The 24,720-nt window shown below is 46.9% G+C and overlaps 1 protein-coding gene and 1 non-coding gene across 2 annotated transcripts in view; one reads left to right on the forward strand and one right to left on the reverse strand.

Annotated features, from left to right (window-relative positions):
- Positions 1 to 24,720, forward strand: part of ADGRL3 (adhesion G protein-coupled receptor L3) — an 877,296-nt gene that overhangs the window by 17,453 nt on the left and 835,123 nt on the right. The window lies entirely within an intron of this gene.
- On the reverse strand, positions 11,254 to 11,335 carry TRNAS-GCU (transfer RNA serine (anticodon GCU)). Its single transcript has one exon. It is a non-coding gene; the product is annotated as a tRNA-Ser (tRNA).

Here is a 24,720-nt window from a genome sequence, read left to right on the forward strand (position 1 = left end):
AACAGCCATTTCAGTTGGATATATCTAATAACTGATGGACACAGTAATATTTCAGGATTGAAATGAGGTTTATTGTAGTAACAGAAAATGTGCAATATGCATTAAACCAAAATTTGACCGGTGCAAAAGTATGGGCACCTCAACAGAAAAGTGACATTAATATTTAGTAGATCCTCCTTTTGCAAAGATAACAGCCTCTAGTCGCTTCCTAGAGCTTTTAATCAGTTCCTGGATCCTGGATGAAGGTATTTTGGACCATTCCTCTTTACAAAACAATTCAAGTTCAGTTAAGTTTGATGGTCGCCGAGCATGGACAGCCCGCTCTCAAATCATCTAAAAACAAAGATTGTTCAACATAGTTGTTCAGGGGAAGGATACAAAAAGTTGTCTCAGAGATTTAACCCGTCAGTTTCCACTGTGAGGAACATAGTAAGGAAATGGAAGACCACAGGGACAGTTCTTGTTAAGCCCAGAAGTGGCAGGCCAAGAAAAATATCAGAAAGGCAGAGAAGAAGAATGGTGAGAACAGTCAAGGACAATCCACAGACCACCTCCAAAGAGCTGCAGCATCATCTTGCTGCAGATTGTGTCACTGTGCATCGGTCAACAATACAGCGCACTTTGCACAAGGAGAAGCTGTATGGGAGAGTGATGAGAAAGAAGCCGTTTCTGCAAGCATGCCACAAACAGAGTCACCTGAGGTATGCAAAAGCACATTTGGACAAGCCAGCTTCATTTTGGAAGAAGGTCCTGTGGACTGATGAAACAAAGATTGAGTTGTTTGGTCATACAAAAAGGCGTTATGCATATAACTGACGGGTTAAATCTCTGAGACAACTTTTTGTATCCTTCCCCTGAACAACTATGTTGAACAATCTTTGTTTTCAGATCATTTGAGAGCGGGCTGTCCATACTCGGCGACCATCAAACTTAACCGAACTTGAATTGTTTTGTAAAGAGGAGTAGTCCAAAATACCTTCATTGAGGATCCAGGAACTGATTAAAAGCTACAGGAAGCGACTAGAGGCAAAAAGGAGGATCTACTAAATATTAATGTCACTTTTCTGTTGAGGTGCCCATACTTTTGCACCGGTCAAATTTTGGTTTAATGCATATTGCACATTTTCTGTTAGTACAATAAACCTCATTTCAATCCTGAAATATTACTGTGTCCATCAGTTATTAGATATATCAAACTGAAATGGCTGTTGCAAACACCAAAATATTTAGGACTAAAAATGATTAAGATTAATAGGGGTGCCCAAACTTTTTCATAGGACCGTATACTGTGCAGTAGCCAGGAAAAGGAGTGCTATACTATGGAAAGACCCAAGTCAAAAGTATGCTATGGGTCTTTGCTAGTTAAGTCCCTGTATATATTTATTATACCCTATTTGTGTATATATTTATATATGTATCTGTGGGGGGCCCCACTCAGTCTCTGCACTACGCACTTCCAATCACTGCAATGAGCTTTCATTGCACTGTTAATAGAATCAGAATCATGGTGGAATCTGGCGCTGATTTTGCAGCAGATTTAGGCCCCAAATCAGTGGCATGTTCTTCCCTCATTATGACTGCCATTGAAAACAGTGCAGGACGCTGGAAAAAAAAAGTGTCCTGCTGGATCTTGCTGTGCATTCTGCAGCTGATTCGGAGGCCACAGCTTGAGACTCCCCACTGGTTAGACCCATTTATTTGGGCCTAATCAGCAGTGGAAAGCCGCAAGAGTCTGCTGATGTTCTGCATCCACCACCGTGAGTCGGGGGGCAGAAAATAAAGTGGAATCCGAGGCAGACGTCTGTCTAAAATTACTTTCTGATGTCCGAACAGGTTAGATCTACTTTTATGGAATGGACTGTATTACACCAGTAGGTCCTCCTCAGCAAAAATAAACACCCATTTGCGCTTTATTGCTCCAAAAGGGGCCCATTGAGCCTCTGTTGCTCAAGGGCCCACAAAAGCCCGAAGCCAGCCCTGCTTACTTGGTATACATTGTTTCAAAACAAGACTGTGTGTGAAATAAATCAGGGATTCGTCAATAGCTATATTTTTGATGGGTGTATACCTCTGCAAAAATGATGTGTGTAATGAGAGGCCTTAGTTTGTATAGCCTGTCTTTACTACTTTCATCTTGTCTGGGACAAAGGGTATTATCATTAAAGTGTAAGAATCTCATTTCAGTTTCACAGCATGTCCGGGCCATCGCAGCAGAAAATACTGGCATGTGGTGAATGAGGTTGGTAGACCAGTATGACTTCAGTTCAGAAGTCCCATATTAAATGTCAGGGCTAGAAATTATTTTATTTCTGGCATAGTTGTAGGTTTCCAGTATTGGGGTCTGGCTAGCAGGAGGAATGAATGTATGCCAGAAACTGTAAAGCATATAAGCTTGTTTGGAGCACTATATTCTCCATCAGTTGCTCTTATTAAAAGTAAAAAAAAAAAAAAAAGTCAATGGGGGCAAAATTTTCTGTTGGTACGTTTACACCAGCTTGTGCTGGTAGGTGTGTATCTGCCAGAATGTGACCACACTGCACAGATTATTTCTGATGGTACACTTTGCATAGGAGTCTGGGTGTTTGGTCCTGTGGTCTGTATACTCTCACTAGTGATTTCAGTAGCTACGCTGACTTGGCTGGTAGAGGTCCCTGGCACGTTTGTGCTGGTACTAGTTATACACCGCTCACTGATACCAACACATCTCTGCAGACTTCTGTCAGCATCTGAATAACTTTCTCAACTAAGGCATCAGGGTAAGTTCACACGTAGTTTTTTGGTCAGGATTTTGAGGCCGTATCAGGCTCAAAATCCTGACCAAAAAGACAGCTCCCATGGAAATCAAAGGGAGCTGCTCAGGAGTTTTTTCGGAGAGCCGTTTCTTCCGGCTCCGGGAAAAAAGCAAGATGCTCATTCTTCAGGCTGAGTTGCCTCGCGATTCGGCCTGAAGACACTCCCTCCTCCGGACTAAGCACATTCATTGTGCCCAATCCGGAGTGGAGTGTGCGGCTGGATGCCGGTGCAGTGCACTGGCTTTCAGTCGCGGCTACCTGGAATAGAATAGCTCAGAAAAGAATAGCTCAGAAAAATATGCAAATCTGTTTTCTAAGATGTAAATAGGAAAATCATAGGAAACCATCAGGTGATGTAGACACAGGTATAGCTAGAAACACAGGCTCGCTCCCTGCACTTAGCCCCTCCTCCCTCCCCCCTGAGAACAGGCAGATACATCACTTGACTTTTGAGCAGATAAGTCAAGGGAGGTGTCAACAATGAATTGAATAAAGTAAGATAGTGGACAAATAAAGCAGTTTTGCTGAAGCAATGTATTTAGGAAAAGTCTTACATACACATTAACAAGCAGTATAGATAGGATCCTTGTGATGGGACAACCCCTTTAACAGTGTGAAAATCTGTGGGACTGTAATAGCTTGAAATGTAAGGATTTTGTGTCGTCTGAATTGTTTATTTTATTTTTTTTTGGAAAATCCCATGCTCTACATATGATGTTAGAAGTGGGATATACTCCAGTATAAAGAAACAAGGGGCGACACATTCAACAGGAAACAAGACACTTTCTTGGAGTATTAAAACAAAGGAAACTGTATCTGTAAAGCGAAACCCTGCAAGCAAGCTGGTCAAATTGGAAAGTCAAGGTGCGAGACAGAGCGAACAGATAGAGGAGGAAGCAGAAGGATCTTCAGCTGCTTTAATAACTCCAAGTGCCGCTGAACCTTCTGAAAAGACTTTACCTGAGAGCATTGCTGACCTTATAAAATAGTTAACTTTGCAGCAGATAGTAGCTGAAAAAAGGCAAATGGAGGAAGCCAGGAGAAATTGCAAAGAATTGATAAAATGCTGGAGGGAACTGTTCCAAAAACTGAGAAGAGAACAGCAAATGGTTCCACTGCCTAATCTGGCACCTGTTATGATATCTTCTTGGAAAGACCCTCGCATGACAAAACTTTCTCTACAAGATGATATTGAGGCATATTTAACCACATTTAGAAGTATTGCACACACCTGTCAGTGGCCTAAGGAACAGTGTGTATGAAGATTGGCACCATATCTTTCAGAACAAACCCAATTGGCATATAGCTACATGAACATAAACGATGCAAATAACTATGACTTGGTTAAATAGATTATTCTAATGTCATCTCTACTGTGCATTTGTCGCAGGCAACTTCACACTGTGCAAGTGCTTGCAGAGAGGAAGAGGGGAGGAGCCAGTGGCGGATCCAGGGTTTGCGGGGCCCTGGGCAATTGACTTTGGCGGGATCCTACTTACTGGGGGGTCTCACACTTCTAACCTGTACTTCCCAACTGTTGAAGACTAGAAAGAAGGAATAAAACGTTCGGCGCACTGCAGCAAATTAGGCCCCGCCCACTTTTATGTTGACTCCGCCCATTCTCATTCATTTTTCATGTGATTCCACACAGTATAATCCTCCTACAGTCACCTGTAAATTATATGTCCCCCTCCATCTCTCCCCCATTTTCATATACACCCTTCATCTACCCCTAGTTTCATGTCCCCCCCTCTATCTCTGTCCCCAGTTTCATTCCATTCTCCCCCTTTATCTGCCCACAGTTTCATGCCCCCCATCTCTGTCCCAGTGTCATGCCGTTCTCCCCCCTTCATCTGCCCCAGTGTCATGCCGTTCTCCCCCCTTCATCTGCCCCAGTGTTATGCCGTTCTCCCCCCTTCATCTGCCCCAATGTCATGCCATTCTCCCCCCTTCATCTGCCCCAGTGTCATGCCATCCCCCCTTCATCTGCCCCAGTATCATGCCATTCTCCCCCTTCATCTGCCCAGTTTCATGCCGTTCTGCCCCCCTTCATTTGCCCCAGTGTCATACCGTTCTCTCCCCCTTCATTTGCCCCAGTGTCATGCCGTTCTCCCCCCCTCCATCTGCCCCAGTGTCATGCCATTCTCCCCCTTCATCTGCCCCAGTGTCATGCCATTCTCCCCCCCTTCATCTGCCCCAATGTCATGCCATTCTCCCCCCTTCATCTGCCCCAGTGTCATGCCATCCCCCCTTCATCTGCCCCAGTATCATGCCATTCTCCCCCCTTCATCTGCCTCAGTGTCATGCCGTTCTCCCCCCCTTTATTTGCCCCAGTGTCATGCCGTTCTCCCCCCTCCATCTGCCCCAGTGTCATGCCATTCCCCCCCTTCATCTGCCCCAGTGTCATGCTGTTCTCCCCCCTCCATCTGCCCCAGTGTCATGCCATTCTCCCCCCCTTCATCTGCCTCAGTGTCATGCCATTCTCCCCCCCTTCATCTGCCTCAGTGTCATGCTGTTCTCCCCAGTTCATTTGCCCCAGTGTCATGCTGTTCTCTGCCCCGTGTCATGCCGTTCTCCCCCCCCTTCATCTGCCCCAGTGTCATGCTGTTCTCCCCCCTCCATCTGCCCCAGTGTCATGCCGTTCTCCCCCCTTCATCTGCCCCAGTGTCATGCCATTCTCCCCCCTTCATCTGCCCCAGTGTCATGCCTTTCTCCCCTCTTCATCTGCCCCAGTGTCATGCCTTTCTCCCCCCTTCATCTGCCCCAGTGTCATGCCGTTCTCTCCCCCTTCATTTGCCCCAGTGTCATGCCATTCCCCCCCTTCATTTGCCCCAGTGTCATGCTGTTCTCTCCCCCTTCATTTGCCCCAGTGTCATGCCATTCCCCCCCCCTTCATTTGCCCCAGTGTCATGCTGTTCTCTCCCCCTTCATTTGCCCCAGTGTCATGCTGTTCTCTCCCCCTTCATTTGCCCCAGTGTCATGCCGTTCTGTGACAGCTCCTGCTTTAAACGCCTATGTATTCAGCTCATCGGCATCCCTAGGACGCCGATGAGTTGAAATGGGGACAAGCCGACCGGGACCATTTTGTTTGCCCGGCTCGCCTGGCCCTGGATCCGCCCATGGGAGGAGCCATTCCCGAAGAAGAAAAGACTTAAAGGGGTATTCCCACCTCACATACTCATCAGTCTTTACTGCTGTAAAATCTTCTTTCTTCCTGGTTTCTTGCATCATTTGGTGGGCGGGGTTTCACATGAAACCTGTCGTTTAGCCCCGCCCCTAAATTCACCTGTAGCTCCGCCCACCCATATTGGACTATGAAGTACAGGCAGCAGCAACTCCATTCTGTGTTACATACAGACACTGCCTGTCTCTGCCATAATGAACACAATTGAATTAGCTAGCCTGATAACTGGGAGAACAGAAGAAATGAAAGCAGCTCCTCTCCCCTATCTGAGTGCAGGAAGCTAGGTCACGTGGTGTAGACACAGGAATAGCTAGATGCACAGGCTCGCTCCGTGCACTTAGCCCCTCCTCCCTCCCCCCTGAGAGCAGGCAGATACATCACTTGACTCATGAGCAGCTAAGTCAGGGCTGTGGCCACAAAGAACTGAATAAAGTAAGATAGTGGACAAACAATTGAGTTCTGCTGAAGCAATGTATTCAGGAAAAACACGGAGTAAACGCGCGTGTATTTTGGCAAAATACACGTGTAAAAATAAGACTCCCATTGACTTCAATGACATTTTACACGTGTATTTTGACGTGTATTTTGCCAAAATACACGCGCGTTTACTCTGTGTGAAGGGGCCCCTTACATCCACATTAACAAGCAGTATAGATAGGATCCTTGTGATGGGACAACCTCTTTAAGTATGATGGGGATGGAGAAGGGTGGCGAAGTAGTGCTGACGTTCTGTTTCAGACACAGTCAGTCTGCCTGGGGATATGGGTATTTTTTTTTTTATATATAAGTTAGAAGTTAGGCGGGGAGGGAACTGGTTTAGTTAAGGAATTCATTTTTATTTCATCCCAGATAACCACTTTAAGGGCTAGTTCACATAGGGGAAATGAGGCAGATTTTGCCGCAAAATCTGCCTCCATACAGTGGTGGTCTATGGAGACTTCTAGCTTTTTTTTTTCTGCTAGCAGAAAAAAGAAGCAACATGACCTTTATTCAGGTGGATTCCACCTGAGGAAAGCAATAGAAGCAAATGGGGGTGGAAAAAGCCTAGCGTTTTTTTGCAAAAAAAAAAAACAGTGACCGAAAACGCCTAGGGTTTTTCCATTCACTTTAGGGGAGGGGAAAACCGCCTGGCATTTTAGGAAGCAGTTTTTACCAAAAACTGCTCCAGAAAACGCTTCAAAAAACGCCTCAAGGTCAAAAAACAGCTTCCTAATTAGGAAGCGGTTTTTTTAGGACCAAAATCAGCCAGGCGGTTTTTACGTGTGAACTAGCTTTGGAAAGAAGCCAACGAGTGATTATGAAGATAATCTTGTTTCCCTTAGTCCTAACAGCGGCACAATGTGGGGTATTTCTGCCCCTGTGTGCTGGTAGGACAGGCGGATATTTAATTAGCCAATCAAATGCGTGGCAGGCCCTATAAGAGGGCACAAGAACCTCCCCTCTGCGTGTAAATACAAAAGTACCTCCATTACATTTATATACAGTGTTATACATAAGATATGATTCCCAGGGTGGGAAATCTTGTGCCGCTGTTAGGACTAAGGGAAACAAGATTATCTTCATAATCACTCGTTCCCTGTCGTCCTCAACAGCGGCACAATGTGGGGATATAGCAAGCAGGTCCCCAAGATGGGTGGGACAAACCCATGACCGAACTTAAACTGGTCTGGGCAAAGGCAGTGGAATCTGCCACTTAGTCCTTCAGGCGGTAATGCCGAATGAAGGTGGATTCAGATGCCCAAGAGGCAGCTGCATATATTTGGTCCACAGACAAAGCACTTCTTCCTGCCTGTGAAGTGGACATTGCCCTGGTTGAATGGGCATGAAGGAAAGATGGAGCCGACAGCCCTTGGGCGGTATAGGCGACTCTAATAGTCTCGGTAACCCACCGGGATATTGTAGCTTTGGCGGCTTTGGCGCCCCTGTTTTTCCCCGTGTAGCTGACCAACAGGTTTTCAGTCCACCTAAAGGGGCGAGTGCGCTGCAAGTAGATCTGCAGGCATCTGACCACATCCAGCTTGTGCCATCTTTCTTCTTCAGCAGAAGAAGGGAACGGAAAAAATACTGGAAGGGAAATCAGTTGGTTCCTGTTTACAGCAGATGGCACCTTGGGACGAAACCCAGGGAGGAACCTAAGCTGTACATGGTCAGAGAAAAAGGTGGTATATGGCTCCTCAGCGGACAAAGCTTGTAGTTCACTAACGCGTTTGGCAGGTGTGACTGCCAATAGCAGCGCCACTTTGCCGGTTAGCGACTTGAGGGAGACCTCTTCCAGAGGTTCAAATGGCTGGCCACATAGGGCGTTCAGGACCGGAATAAGGTCCCATTGGTGGACAGGGGTGTTTACCACCGGTCTCAGTCTAGTTGCCCCTTTAATAAAGGTGCTCACTAAAGGATCCTGAGACAAACGCCTCCCCAGATAGGCGGACAGGGCCGCTACGTGTACCTTGAGTGTGGCCGCAGCAAGACCTCTGTCTAGTCCGTCTTGAAGGAAGTCCCGGATCGCCTCCGTAGGGGGATCGGTGGAGTCCACTTGATGCTGCAGACACCAGGCATTAAAGCTGTTACCTATTCGACGGTAGTTCCTGTTAGTCGAATCTGCTCTGGCGCTGGATAGGGTCTTCAAGACGGCTTGTGACAGTCCTCTATTTCTCAATAGGGACTGGTCAACCTCCAGGCTGTCAGGTTGAGTCTCCTCAGATCCTGGCATCTCAGCTCTCCTTGGGTTACCAGGTCTGGGAGTGGGGGAAGCCTCCAATATATGCCCTGACTCATTTGTATGAGCTGAGCAAACCAAGCCCTTTTTGGCCAGAACGGGATTATGGCTATTCCCGAGGCTTGGTCCTGTCTTATTTTTATCAATACCTTCGGTATGATTGGAACTGGAGGGAATATGTAAAACAGCCTGAACCTCCATGGGATGGACAGGGCATCCACCGCCAAGGGATTGTCCTCCTGGTACAGAGAGCAGAAGGTCCCCACCTTGGCGTTGAGTCGGGTAGCCATAAGATCGACCTCCGGGAGACCCCATCTCTGGACGATCTGTTGAAATACGTCTGGATTGAGAGACCATTCTCCTGATACGGTAATACCCTGACTCAGCTGATCCGCTACTATGTTCAGGGAGCCCTTTATGTGAACAGCGGATAACTGGACCAGATTCTTCTCCGCCTAGGCAAATATGAGATTCGTCTCTCTCAGCAAGGTTGGTGACCTGGTGCCCCCTTGTTTGTTTATATAGACTACCACCGTCATATTGTCTGACCGATTTTTGACAGACTTGCCTTTCAATTCTGGGGCAAAGTGTACTAGGGCCAGGTACACTGCTCTGAGCTCCTTGAGATTGGATGACCCCAGCTCCGGACATCTCCATCGTCCTTGTACAGTTTTGTCTTGACAATGGGCTCCCCATCCCACTGGGATGCATCTGTTGTCAACAGGGTCCACACTGTCGGGACCGTGGACCTTCCGTCTTTCAGGTGTATCCACCATCTGAGGGCAAGACGGGTAGCGGGAGAAAGGCAGATCTTCTTGTGCAATCCCCGTGGAGACCTGTTCCAGGTTCTCAACACTTCCATCTGCAGGGGACGCAAATGCCATAAAGCCCAAGGCACCGCCCTGGCCGAGGATGACATCAGGCCCAGGACTCTCATGGCGGTCCGGATGGTACCTGCCGAGTGCGCAATAGGAATCGTGCACTGGCTTGGATTCTTTCCTTCCTTGGACTGGAGAGGAAGATCTGCATCGCTTCTGAATCCACTATAAATCCGAGGAATTTTCTTCGGGTGGATGGAACGATTTCGGACTTCTCCCAATTGATAATCCTAACTCCTGTAGGAAGTTGATGGCAAGGTTGAGCTGCTGGAGGAGGGCAGCAGGAGACTGAGCTTTCAGTAGCCAGTCGTCTAGATAAGGGACGATGAAAAGACCCTGAAGTCTGAGGGTCGCAGCGACCGGAGCGATCACCTTGGTGAATACCAGTGGGGCGGATGTGATGCCGAATGGCAGAGCTGTGAATTGATAGTGCTCCCTGTGGCCGGCCATAGCAACGGCAATCCTGAGGAACTTCCTGTGGAAATGAGCAATGGGGACATGTAGATAGGCGTCCTTCAAATCGAGGGTAACCATCACCTCTCCTGGCTGAAGAAACACAGCCACGGAATCCACGGTTTCCATTCGAAATGACCTCTTCCTGATAAACCGATTGAGGTACCTCAGGTCTATTATCATCCTCCAGCCCCCGGTGAACTTGGGGACCAGAAAGACGGGGGAGTAGACTCCCAGACCGAGGTCTGAGGCTGGTACCTTCTCCAGGGCGCCCTTGGTAACCTATTCGGCAACCAAGGCTTCTAGACTGGCCTGCTGAGAAGGTGGAAGAGTTTGGGTGGAAACGAACCGATCTGGAGGTGGAAGATGAAAGTCGATGTGATACCCGTGTTGTATGATCTTCAACACCCATGGGTCTTGGATATGGGTGAACCATGCTCTGGAAAAGGAGGAAAGACGTCCTCCCAGGAAGGGGGGCCACAGGGAGCTGCCCCACGTCAAAACTCAGGCTTCCTCTTGGTGTCCTCCTTGGAAGCGCCATGACCAGCTCCCCTAGGGCGATATCTAAAACGCCGTTGTTGGGAAGGGCGTCTATAATTAGAGGAAGAACCTCTGCCTCTAGAGGGAGCACGTCTGCCCCTGGATGCTTGAGGTAGGGACCTTCCCCTACCTTCAGCTAATCCCTCCATAATGGCGACTAAGCTTTGGCCAGACACCCTTCCCGGCTCAAAGGGGAGAGCACAGAGAGCTGCTTTAGACGCAAAATCTGCCCGCCAAGGCTTTAGCCAAAGGGGTCTACGGGCCGCAGTAGACAACGCCATAGATTTGGCGGAGATTTTTAATTGATGGCAGGAGGATTCCGCCAAATAATCTGCAGCCCTATGAACTCTTTTCATAGAGGCCAGAATCTCATCTCTGTCTACGCCCAAGTCTATATCCCGCTCCAAGGCGGTTAAGCAAAAAGTCACCAACCATAGAGGAGGCTATGGCCACAGAGGCTTGCGTGGAGGAAGCTGAGTAGACCTTCTTCAGAACGGAGTCCGCCCTACGATCCAGAGGGTCCTGAAGATTTGAACCATCTTCCAAGGGCACCAGGGTTCTGCGGGACAGCTTTGCTACGGCCAAATCCACCTTCGGGGGAGGCCCCCAGGAATCCCACTGCTTTTTTTTTTTTTTTTTTTAAAGAGGCTCAGCAAAGCAAGTTTCCAAGTGGGAAACGTCAGACAGAATCGACGAGGATGGGATTCGAACTCATGCATGCAGAGCACAATGGATTAGCAGTCCATCGCCTTAACCACTCGGCCACCTCGTCCTGGCTGTGTTAACAGGAAACAAACTCTTGAAGATCCTGGAAGCGAATGTCCTTTCTCTGGCTGTTTCCACTGCTGCGCCATAAGGTCGGTCAGCGTGGCGTCCGCATGGAAGGCAATATGTCCCCCAGAGGCAGACGTGGAGGCTTCCCCGTCAACATCTCGGCCCACTGTAGACCGGATGGACTTCAGCAGCCTGCCCGTTTGTTCATAATGGAACGCAGTTCTGCTGGAATGACTGAGTCGTCCTCGGAGGAATCATCCTCTGCCCCCCGCAGGTGTTACAAGGGGGGGGGGAGAGACGAGGAACGGAGCTCAGAGCATGGTCTCCTGGTGAGCTGAGACAAGGTGCAATGGATCCCTTTGAGGGAATCATCCTGCAAAACAAAAAGGAGAGTACAAGCAAGGGAAAAACTATTTACCCAAGCGATGCCCAAACTCACCATCTCCTTGACCCATGCTTTCATATCTCTGGGAGAGGGCTCCACAGGTGGAGGACCTCTGCACCCGCGACAACGGGCCCACTCATAGCCTGAAAATAGGCAAGTTATAGGACCAGTAGTACCCGGCAGGGCACAACCTTTCAAGCCGCTACCTACCATCAGGGAGCGGTGTGTCGCAATCGAAGCAGGAAAGATGTTTCCTCTCGGAAGAGGTTTTCCTCCTACCATCCCCAGGAGGGGTAGTAGAGGATGACATATCCTACAGAGAGAGATAATAGACCATGCAACACTGTCACCATGACATCATACCAGCTTTTAAAAAAAAAAGGGTAAATCTTACCAGGTCCAGTAGACCGGACAGTGAGGTGACGGATTTAACCTGGGAGACCATACAAACTCCTTGCAGATGGTCCTTTGCCCTTGGCGGGATTTGAACACCAGGACTCCAGTGCTGCAAGGCTGCAGTGCTAACCACTGAGCCACCGTGTGGCCCCTTTCCCAATAAAGTTTGCAAACTGGAAAAGAGTTCAAGATCAATGAACACCACAATCGCACGCCTTCAGCAGATACTGCAGGAAGGTCTCTGACACCAGGCCAGCCAGCCTCTTAATTCTGGCCGGCTGGAAGTGGGCGGAGCCACAATCAAAGCAGGTGAGGCAACCTGCCCAGACAACTAACCCTGTAATCAGGGGTCTGCAAAGATATACATTCCCCCCCACCAAGAGGCCCTTAACCCGGGCACTTACCCCCACATCTCCCCGTCTTTTCCGGCCTTTAATAAGGCCTGAATCTTCCCTGAGTGAGCGGCCGCCAGCGCCAGGCCGTTGCCAAGGCGCTATGATACTTCCGGCGAAACCGGAAGTGCGCGCTTACAGCGGCCGGCGGGGAACAGGATACACAACAGTGTGGTTCCACCCGACGGCAGTCCGCGCGGCCACCAGAGGCGGCATGCGGAGTCCCCGGACTCTCACCAAAATGTCAGGTAGGTCACAAGGAGCAGGGGAAGCGGAGGAGAGGGGGGGAGGGGGGATAGAGGGGGGTAGCCACACATGGCTAACAAGCACCTTCTCCCCGCAGGGCACAGAAGGTGACAAGAAGAAAACAACCGCTCAGGAGGTGAGTGATCCTGCTGAGCTTCTCTAAGAGGACACAAGTCCTCCCACCTGTCCTCTGTCCACACAGGACAGAAAAAAACACGCAGAGGGGAGGTTCTTGTGCCCTCTTATAGGGCCTGCCACGCATTTGATTGGCTAATTAAATATCCGCCTGTCCTACCAGCACACAGGGGCAGAAATACCCCACATTGTGCCGCTGTTGAGGACGACAGGGAACTAAATGTTGCACCTTTAATTGAGTTGAGCATTGCACCAGCACAATGTTAGGCCCTTGGGGTTAGTTGAGCCTTGCACCAGCAGTGTTTTATTTTTTGGCCCTTCGGTTGAGTTGAGCCTCTAAACAGCAGCGTTTGGGGGAATCAGGGTGGATTGAGCCTCTAACTAAAAGAGTTTGGTGGAATCAGGGTGGATTGAGCCTAGTAGGAGCAGAATTGTGCAACACTGATGGTGGAGGAGGAGGAATTGTAGAGGTTGAGCACACACATGAAACTTGGACATGAAAATGGTGGGTCTATCCAGTGGCTGTTCATTTTGATGAAAGTCAGCCGGCTGCACTTATCTGTGATTATGCCACCAGCTGCACTGAAGACCCTTTCCTTTAGCACACTGGCAGCAGGGCAGGAAAGGACCACCAATGCGTACAGCGCAAGTTCCAGCCACAAATCCAAGGATCAGAGAGGACAGGGCTGTGGTCGGCCAGGTACTCCGGCAACATGCGCCTATACTTGTCCCTCCTGGTGACACTAGGCCCCTCAGTGGCGGTAGTTTTGCGAGGGGGTGCCCTTGGTGGGTGTGGACCGAATGGCAGTTGTTAGCCTCTTGGAGGAACTCTCCTCTCTGCCGCCAACAAGAGTTGATGGAAACATCTCCATCATATTCTGCACCAGTTGCTTGTGGCAATCATTAAGGCGACTGGCCCTCCCCTCTACCGGAATAAAAGTCGAGATATTATTTTTATACCGGGGGTTGAGGATTGCAAAAATCTAGTAGTGGTTGCTCTCCAGGATTTTGACAATGTGTTTGTCAGTTGAAAAGCACCCAAACATGAATTCAGCCATGTGTGCCAGAGTGTTACTTGGCATTACTTTGCTGCCCCCACCGGAATGTTCACTCCATTTCCTCCTCCTCCATTTCGCCCCATCCGCGCTGCAGCAATGGGATGCACTGAACTTCCCCGCTATCCTCCTGTGTGACAATGAGATCATTTGCCACTTCTTCATCCTCCTCCTCTTCTTCCTCAGTCAATATACGCTGTGAAGCGGACAGGAGTGTGCACTGACTGCTGGGATGGTTCTGCTTCTATTCTCTACTCCTCAGTGTGCAATGCGTATCCCTGATGGCGATGAGGGATTCTCGCTTCACACACAGGAGCGGGATTGTTACACTCACGAGTGCGTCGTCACAGCTGACCCTCTTGGTGGACTCCTCAAACACACGCAAGATCTCGCATAAGTCTGCCATCCATGGCCACTCATGGTGACTCTGAGGAACCTTTGGGTTTTAGAGATGGTACTCCATCAAGGGTCTCTGCTTCTCACACACTGTGCTCAACATGTGGTATGTCGAGTTCCAGAATATGGGGACATCGCACAACAGCTGGTGTTCTCCCAGATGGAGGCGTTGCTGGAGTGATTTGAGGCTAGCAGCGGCTACTGTAGACTTGTGAAAGTGGCCGCACAAGTGCCGCACTTTCACCAGCAGATCATGAACTTTGGAGTACGTTTTTAAAAACCGTTGCACCACTAAATTGAAAACGTGGGCCAGGCATGGAACGTGTTGGAGGTTGGCAAGCTCCAGAGCTGCTACCAGGTTCCGGCCGTTACCATGCACGACCATGCCTGGGCCCAGGTGCAGCGGCGAAAACCATGTTGACGTCTCATCGAGGAGGGCATCCCTCACCTCGGAGGCAGTGTGCTGTCTGTCCCCCAAGCTGATGAGCTTCAGCAAGGCCTGCTGACGTCTCCCCACGCCAGTGGTGCAGCGTTTCCAGCAGGTAGCTGGGGTCCATGTGATGGAGGAGGAGGGTGGTGGTTCAGAGCCCCTGCCAGGAATGTTGGGCAGGGAGACGAGGTAGACTGCCCCAGTTTGTGACCTGGTCCCAGCCTCAACTACATTCACCCAGTGTACAGTCATTGAAATGTAGCGTCCCTGTCCACATGCACTTGTCCACGCGTCGGTGGTCAAGTGGACCTTTGTACAAAGCGTGGAACTTAGGGCCCGCCTGATGTTGCGTGACACGTGCTGGTGCAAGGCGAGGACCGGGAGAATTAGTGACAGTTAGGGATGGCATAGCTATGTGCCCGCACTTGCCATCAGGTCACGGAAGGCCTGAGTTTCCACAAGCCAGAACGGCAACCTCTCCTGGGCCAGGAGCTTGGAGATGTGCCCGTTTAAGGTTTGTGCATGTGGGTGGGTAGCGCTGTACTTTTGCCTGCGCTCAAACGTCTGGGAGATGGTGGGTTGCTGGGAAGAGGCGTATGATGGTGCAGGAGAAGGAGCTGAGGCAGGAAAAGGGGAGGATGAGGGAGAATTCTCCAAAGTGGTGGAGGAAGATGTGGTGGAGGAAGATGTGGTGGTGCCTGGCTGGTGGTCTGGACTGCAGCGAGAGCACTGACAACAGTGGGAGAGGCAGTGGCGGCACGTTTGCTCTCTACTACTGAGCCCAGTGCTTGCATTCCAAATGATGGCACATGGCAGTGGTCGTAAGGTTGCACTTTTCAGAGCCCCTACTCAGTTTCGAGTTGCAAAGTGTGCAAACCGCACTATATTTGTCCTTTTGAGCATACATTGAAAAATTTCCACACCACCGAAGACCGTAGCCTCGATGGGGGAGTTTTTCTAGGCTGGCTAGAATAGGGAGCATCTTGGGCTTTGCTGGCTGTGGCCTGGCTTTGGTGAAGCAGCTGTCCTCTGCCTCTGGACATGCTTCTGCCTCTAGCCACCCTCTTTGGTGCTGCACTTCCCTCCAAATCTACACTGCTTTCCCCACTTGACATCCCCCTCTGTCCAGGTCGGGTCGGTGTCCTCGTCGTCCACCACCTCCTCTTCCAATTCTTCTCTTGGCTCCTCCTCCTGCACAAAACACATGACAAAAGGCTGCCCTGATGGCAACTCTGTCTCGTCATCATCACTGAAGTTGGGTTGCTTGTCAACAACAACAAAATCAACAGGAGATGGCAGATGCTCCAGTGTTTGGGCATCAGGACACAAAAACTCATCTGTTAGCTCCCGGGATTCGGGAAGTGGTGGGACAGAGAGCGACAATGAAAGGACTCGAAAACAGCTCCTAGGAGGTGGGAAAGGTGGTAAAACTCTGCTGGGAAGATTGGGCATGTTGTGAGGAAGGAGGACCAGACTGTTGGGTAGGAGGAGGAGTTGAGGTACAGGCTGACTGGCTAGTGGAGAATGTGCTGGAATCATTATCCCCTAGCCATTGTAACACCTGTTCCTGGTGCTCGGGCCTGGTTAGTGTTGTACCCTGCACCCTACTTAATGTGACCATCAAACCGGGGACAGGGAGGGGGGGGGAAGCGCAATGCTTGCTGCCGCAGAGGAGTAGGCACGGGATTTAATTGCTGTATATCCCAGTTAGGTTTTGGGGGTTACACACCATGAAAAACTGGATTGAGCGTATATAGCCTGTTTGAATTGCTGTGTATCCCAGTTAGGTTTTGGGGGTTACACACCGTGGAAAGCTGGGTTGAGCGTATATAGCCTGACAATTGCTATGTATTCCACTTTGGCGTTTGGGGGTACACACCATGCAAAGATGGATTGAGCATCTATCGACTCCTCTCCCTGCAGTATAGCTCTGAAAAGAGAATTTGTTGTTCTTGAGATTTCCTGCCTAGCAGAAGCTAATCCCTATCTAGCCCTCAGCAGATCTCTCTCCCTATCTCTCACCGCAAACGAGACGAAGATGACGGCGACTATTCTTATAAATCCGAGGTCACCTGATTTCGGCAGTCAATGGCTTTTTCCAATTTTTTTTTCAATGTTTACGTTGTCATAGTTCCTGGCCCACCTTTCCTGTAGAGTTATTGGTGCAAAAAAAGCGCCAGGGAAGGTGGGAGGGGATTCAAATTTTTACTGCGTTTGCCACATGTTATTCGATTGGAATCAAATATATCGAACAGCCTGATATTCAATCGAATACCTATTCGATCGAACGCTGTTCGCTCATCTCTAGTAACTATACATTTTATGTTATTTAGAAAGTAGGAGGGGGGGAGGGGGAATTTTGGAGCTTCTATAAACACTCCATATTTATGAAGGTCTGTATGACAGATTCATAAATGTGTCTAAAACTATGAATGGGAAAACTAAGTAAATGTTCACAACATTATAGGTTAAAGAAGTGTTTTAATTTGCGCTAGGGCTTTTTGTTTTGCTTTTTTCCCTTGTTGGTGGAGTTAACATAGTGAACATCTGTAGGACTGCAACAGCCTGAAACGTAAGGATTTTATTTTACACAGTGTGGATATTTTCCACTACAATGTCCACACGCCACTTGGTGAGTATCAAGTTGTAAATAATAAATTTTGTGCCGTCAGAATCGCTGTGAGTCTGCATCCTAAAAGTGTAACCTTAAAATCTTTATTTATGGATCACAAAAAAATTAATCTAGATTGGTATATATGGGAGACAAAGGAGACTGCAGGGCACTGAAGAGTAGGGGGAGTATGTGTAGGTATAGTGATTTTTACTTACGTCTCCCTCTCTGCAAGGATCTGGTGAGAGGGAGATAGCCACTTTTTATACTTTTATTATTTTCAAAATTCATAAACTTCATGTGAGCATGCCCTAGAAACCACTATGTACAATCAGGGTGGTCTCCAGGCAAAACTCCGTGATCAAGCATGTCTTTTCTAACTGCTGATTACAGAGTAGTGCTAGGGCTGGAGGCAGACCTACTCGGAAACCACACAGGCTAGTATCCGGACAAAGCGCCAAAGTCTCTATGGACCAACTGTTATGAAGCCGGTTTAAGAATGGGGCCCCAAGTTGTGGAAATGCAGCTTCTTTTTTGTTGCAGATTTTGCTGCAGTTTTTCTATACCAAATTTATATAGTATTTGTAATGTTTTGATATCATTTAAAAAAGTATAAACTTTACAAAATAGAAAAAAAAAATTGTGTTGCTGTATTGTGACACCTGTAATATTTGTTTTTTTTATGTGTATGGAGCTGGGTAAGGCGTCTTTTTATGTGGAACGACATTGCGATCTTATTGATACTATTTTACAGCGCTTTACAGGCATTGTCAGTCACTGTCCCATATAGGACTCACAATCTACATTCCCTGTCAGTATGTATTTGGAGTATTGGAGGAAACCCAAGCAAACATGGGGAGAACATACAAACACCTTGCAGATGTTGTCCTTGGCAGGAGTCAAGCCAGGACTCCAGGGCTGCAGTGCTAACCATTGAGCTACTGTACAGCCAATGACACCTGTCACTGTTATCAAAGTAATTCTGAAATAGTTTTTTCATCACACATTGTACTTCGTCTCAGTGGTAAATTTTGGTCAATATGTTGTGTTTCACTGTGAAAAAAAGAGGAAGTTTGGTAAACAAATTTGAAAAAAAATTGCAATTTTCAAACTTTGAAATTGCATGCTTTTCATATACAAAGTCAGACTACCTAAATGACTTCATAGATATAATTCCCATATCTCTTATTTATGTTACAATCAAGTCTTGATCATCCTTTAATATTTTTTTTTCCAGATATTATCAGGCTTACCCTTGATTCACATATGCGTTTGGTAATCCGTTTGGGGACCCCCCCGAATGGACTACTGAATGCATTTGCAAGCGGTGTTCAGTGAAAGTGCACGGACCCCATAGACTATAATGGGGTTCGTGTGCTTGCCGCACGCTGCCTGCACGAATCTTGTGGACAGGAAAGTAGATTGTGTATGTATAATCGGAGTTTATTGAAAATTTTTATAATAAGAGAGCTCAAAAAAAAAAAAAAAAAAAAGAAGAACCAGAAGCAGGACACGCAGGCCCCAATCAGCATATACCCACGAAGGGGGGAGCCCCCAACCGATAAATTCAATAAGACACAGTTGATGCTGAAGCAATAAATGAAGAAATAGACCGGCCACGAGAGCCAGACAATATGAACAGAGATTGTGAAGTACTTTCCTGTCCGCATGTTTCTTGCGGAGATCTCGCAGCAAGCACATGGACCCCATTATAGTCTATGGGGTCCGTGTTCTTTCACTGCACACCGCTTGCAATGCGGACTCCCCCGAACGGATTTTCCAGTTTAGTTCTGAAGGGGTCTTGAAATGACTCTCTGAGGGTCCATTCACGCAAAGGAAAATGGCGCTGAATTTGGTGCTGAATTTACTATTATTGACTTCAATGGGTTCCTTTTTTTTGGCATTTGCAAGTGGTGTGCAGTGAAAGCACATGGACCCCATAGACTATAATGGGGTCCATGTACTTGCTGCGAGATCTCCGCATGGAACGTGCGGGCAGGAAAGTACTTCACAATCTACTTTCCTGTCCACATGATTCGTGCGCGCAGCGCGGCAAGCACACAGACCCTATTATAGTCTATGGGGTCCGTGTGCTTTCACCGAATACTGCTTGCAAATGCGTTCAGTAATCCATTCACATGGAGGAAAATGGCGCTTTATTTGGCGCTGAATTTTCAGCGATGAAAAAAAAAAAAAAAAAAAAGATCTGCAGCAGAAAAAGTAACCCATTGAAGTCAGTGGGAGGCTTTTTTTTTTCAGCGCAGAAATTCCACACCAAATTCCTAACCATTTTCCTCCATGTGAATAGACCCTTAGGGTCCATTCACACCATGGAAAATGGCGCGGAATTTTCCACGCTGAAAAAATCCTCCCATTGACTTCAATGGGTACCGCTAGCTTTTTCTCCGTGTGAATCGACCCCAAGTGTGGAATATTCCGCTAGTGGAAAAAAAAAAAGCTAGTAGAGCCCATTGAAATCAAAGGGAGGCTTTTTTTTCAGCGTGGAAAATTCAGCACCAAATAAAGCACCATTTTCTTCCATGTGAATGGACCCTCAGCATGGAAAATTCTGCTAGCGGAAAAAAAAGCTAGTGGAGCCCATTGAAATCAATGGGAAGCTTTTTTTTCAGCGTGGAAAATTCAGCGCCAAATAAAGCGTGTGAATGGACCCTAATTTAAAACACCCCATTCTCAAAACTGCATTCCTGAAGTTACAAAAAAACCAAACATGTGGCGTAAATGCTGCAGTTTGCCTTTGGCAGAAACACTGCAGAAAAAAACCACGGCATTTTACAGCAACAGAAAAGTAGATTAATTTTTAGCGATTCCCATCCCCACTTTGTAGAAAAATGTGCACAGTGGACTTGCTGCTATTTCCAAAATTGTTGCGGTTTTGGAAATCGCAGCATTTCAATTGTACCTCTAGGCTTTTATAATGGAAGATAAATTCCTGCACGCACGACTTTATCTTCCATTACAAAAGGACTTTCGTAACAGTAGTGTGAACTTCCCCTAAGAAAGAGTAAAATGCTATTTGTAGGTTAGAATTCCATAAATAGTTTTCATTCCCATTTGCAGGGTCCTGAAGGACCAGAACAGTGAAAACCCCAAATTATTATCACAGTTTGAAAACTCGACCCCTTAGGAAATGTATCAAGGGGTATAGTGAGCATTTAGACCCTACAGGTTCATTTATTTTCAGAAATTGATAGACAACAGAGGTTGAAAGGTAATTCTGCAGAGTAAACACAGTATAAGGAGGTGTTATAGCATGGAAAATAAATCAAGTAAATTAATAATCTATGGATGTTTTGTACAATCTGAAGCACTCCTTCACGCACAGGCCAGGTGTTGCACTGATAAATTGTGTCTTTCCTTATTTCCCTTTGGAACAGTTTCTGCACCTTTTTTAGGTTTGTGTTTGTGACTTAACTGGGAAAGTGTTTCCCTAATACAATGTGGGCACCATCAGTTCCAGAAATACTAGTTCCTTCCATGCCTGCAGATTGTTATATCACAAGACATAGATTGTCATTTCCAAGACATAGTACTTGTATTTCCCATCAAATGAACCCACATATTAGTAGTAAGAGTTTGGTTCTGAACATGTATCCACAGATAAGAAGATTTCAGACAGGCATTCAGCTTATCCGCTGGTGTTACTCCATTAAGAACAGGTAACATCTGGTAGAAGTAACCTGCAAAAATTACAATTCCCCCATTAAACAATCGGTTCCCTGCAGATCATTCAAGGTGCAATCAAGGGTCTCGACTGCTTTCTTGTGCGCCATGGTATATTCATCCCAAACAATTACTTTGCGAGTTTGTAATACCTTAACTTTCCCAGAGCTCTTAGGCTGAGTTCAAACAGGTTTTTGGAATGGATTTTGACACAGAGGCTGCCTCAGAGTACGTTCCAAAAAACAGGTAGCCGCGACTGGATACCAGTGCAGTGCATACAGTGCATCGGCATACAGTCACGGCATTCCGCTCCGGATTAGGCCCAAATGAATGGGCCTCGTCGGTCAAGAGTGTCGCTCCGCGGATGTCCACAGCTAATTCAGCCGCGGAATCCACATCAAGAAAGGGCATGTCGCTTCTTTTTTTCCCGCTCGCGGAAAAACCAACCCGTTCAATTCAATGGGAGGTGGGTTTTTGAGCTGGATTTTGATGCAGATTCCGCGTCAAAATCCAGACCAAAAAACCCCGTCTGAACCCAGCCTAAGTGATATTACAGACAGGAGTTTCTGACAGAGTGGCGGCAATCCCAGATGATGCAACAGCCAAGGCAATGTCATTGTTTAAGCGAATTTCTGCAAGCAGCAAATTAATTAAAAATGTCTTACCAGTATCTCCTGGTGCATCTAGGAAAAAATAGTCCCCCATTTCCACTGGAAGTCTGATCCATAATTGGCAAAATTCACAGTTTTGTGCACAAAGAAACCTATGGAACCACCAAATCCATGGCCCGGAGGCCCATGAAAAATACTGTAGTGTGCAAACAGCCACTAAGGATAACAGACGTGTTTTGTCAGTGTGTGTGTGTATGCACTCGTGTGGTCCGTGTATATGTATGCATGTATGTGCTCATGTTATCCATGTGTTTGTGCGTCTGCAGTGCAAGTGCCCATGCGTGCGGTAGTTGTGTTTGAGTACGCATATGCTCTGTTCGTCCGTGTGCGTAGTATGCATTCATCTGAGTGTGTTTGCATGCGTGTGTGGTCCTTGCGTATGCGTGCGAGTGGTGTACATGTGGTATTTATGGGGTGGTGTTGTGTTATTTGTGGGGTAGTGTTTGTGTTGTGAGTGTCTGTAGTGGTCTGGTGCTTGTGTGGTGTTGTACTTGTGGGTTGGTGTATGTGTACTGTCTGTGTGATGTTTATATGGTGTTTGTGTGTGGTGGTGCGGCCCCTTTTGCAGGGACTCTTTGGTGCCGTCGCTATAATACGTACTTGTCGGTCACAACTGTTGTTTTCCCCTCAGTACTTTCACTTGTATGAAAAGAAGGCCCTAAAAGCTAATATAGATTTTCTTCTCTATATATTTATAGCAACTCTAACTAAAATTTTGATTATTAAAAAAGAAAACAAAAAACAAAAGCACAAACTGCAGCTAAAAATAGAGCAGGTGCCGGTCAGAAATTTATGTAATTGAAGTCTCCAAATAGAGCTAGAGTCCGCATGGAGATCCGCCGAATGGAATACAAACGCAATTGCAAGTGCTGTGCTGTAAAAGCACACTGACCCCATAGACTATACTGGGGTCCGTCTGCTTGGCACACAATCTCCGCACTAAACATGTGGAGAGGAAAGTAGATTGAGAAGTACTCTCCTCTCCGCATGTTTCCTGTGGAGATCGTGCACGAAGCATACAGATCTCATTATAGTCTATGGGGCCCGTTCGCTTTAACAACACAGCGCTTTGTACTTGCGTTTGGTATTACGTTGGGGGGGGGGGGGGGAATCCCATGCGAACTCCCCCGGATGGAATCCAAACGCTAATGACAAGCCTGGGAGCATTCAGGTGAGTTTCCGGCTGTCAAGGGAACAGGATGGCTCGCATGACAACTTCAATGATAAATAAATAAAATGGCCCCCGTGGATCGTTTATTTACTTTGGGGGGTAATGGGGTACCCTGGTTTGCAGGGCTCACAATCAGAGTGAACTCTGATCATGGACATTAGAATCAGATCTTCACTGTAGAGCAGCCACCATCTTTAATGACCCAAATTCCTCCATAATAGTATGTCATTGTTTGTATAATAAAAAGTTATTCAATTTTGCATTATATTTTCTGTATAGATCCCTGCTTGATGTTATTCATTCTGATTACTTCCAGTGAAAAAAAAAAAAAAAAATCAGCCCATGGTCATGTGATTAACATGATGACACAATGCATTACCAGGCAGATGTCTAGTTACTCTGCTGTGACTATAACTAGCTATGCACCATGTGTCCAACACATGACCATTGACTGACTTTTATTCACTAGTAAGCAGAATGAATGACAGCAAGTGGATCTAAGAAACAGTGAGGAAATGATGCAGAAAGTATATTGCAAAATTGTATAACATTATTATACAAACAATAACATTTGTCTCTTAACCCCGACATCTGCCGTAATAGTATGGTGGATGTCAGGTATTTAAATACTGCGGTCGTTCAGCTCTTATTATACGGCAATGATCAGGCGCTAATGCCGGCAATCAGTGCCTGCAAAGCTGAGCGCCATTTTCCCGCCGGCCGCCATTTTGGGGAGAATAGCCAGCACCCAAAATGTGATCTGGGGATCCATTGCCATGATACCTTGGAACCTATTGTCTGTTTTATATGGCCTGTCATACAAATGATGGGATTTTGCAATGCCTTAAGGATCAGACCCTTAGGACCTATGGGTTCAAGACGTCTAGGTGGCTCATAATTACTGTGGTGTTCAAGAACCTGGGGGTGTAATTAAAAAATAAATAATTAAAATCACCATTCTTTTCTTAGAATACATAGAAAAATACTTACTGTGAAACACACACACACACACACACACACACACACACACACACACATTAGGCAGGTATTTCTGTGTCCAAGAATGCCCGGTCTACAACCTTAGAAAATATTATTTTCGTAGAGTGACTCAAAGCAATAGAAATTCCCCAAAATGGTATAACTAAAAAGTACACCTGGCCCACAAAACCCTCCCAACAAAACATAGATGTCTTATACATCCCTGTACACATACATTTAAAAAAGTTATGAGTGTCAGAAAAATGAAGCCTGTAAGAAATTCACACTTTTTCTGCAATTCCTTTTTCTGAAGTTTTTTTTCCACTTCCAAGTACATTTTACAGAATAATAAATAGTACCATTATGAGGAACAAATTGTCCCGCAAACACTAAGCTTTCATATGGCTCTGTGAATGAAAAAATTAAAAAGTTATGGGGTTTGGAAGACGGGGAGTCAAAACCAAAAAGAAAATTATACCTCCGGCGGGAGGGGGTTAATAGTGGTCTGAAACTGTGGAACTCCTTTAAAGCTGAGTTCACATGTAGTTTTTTGGTCAGGATTTTGAGGCCGAATTCGGGTCAAAATCCTGACCAAAGAGACGGCTCGCATTAAAATCAACGGGAGCCAGCCAGTTCTTTTTTCTGGGAGCCATTTGTTCCGATGCACTGCATCGGCATCAAGTCGCAGCTACCTGAGTTCAATGGCTTGTGCGCGTAATTTTGCGGATGCAAAAATATGCGCTCAAAAATATGCGCATAAGCATGGCTTACTACATTTTACACGTGTATTTTTACACGTGTAAATTGGACACAATGAGCAGAGCGTTACATCGTGA

This window comes from Leptodactylus fuscus, chromosome 1 (genome assembly GCF_031893055.1).
Source record: "Leptodactylus fuscus isolate aLepFus1 chromosome 1, aLepFus1.hap2, whole genome shotgun sequence".
In the NCBI taxonomy this organism is placed as follows: Eukaryota; Metazoa; Chordata; class Amphibia; order Anura; family Leptodactylidae; genus Leptodactylus; species Leptodactylus fuscus.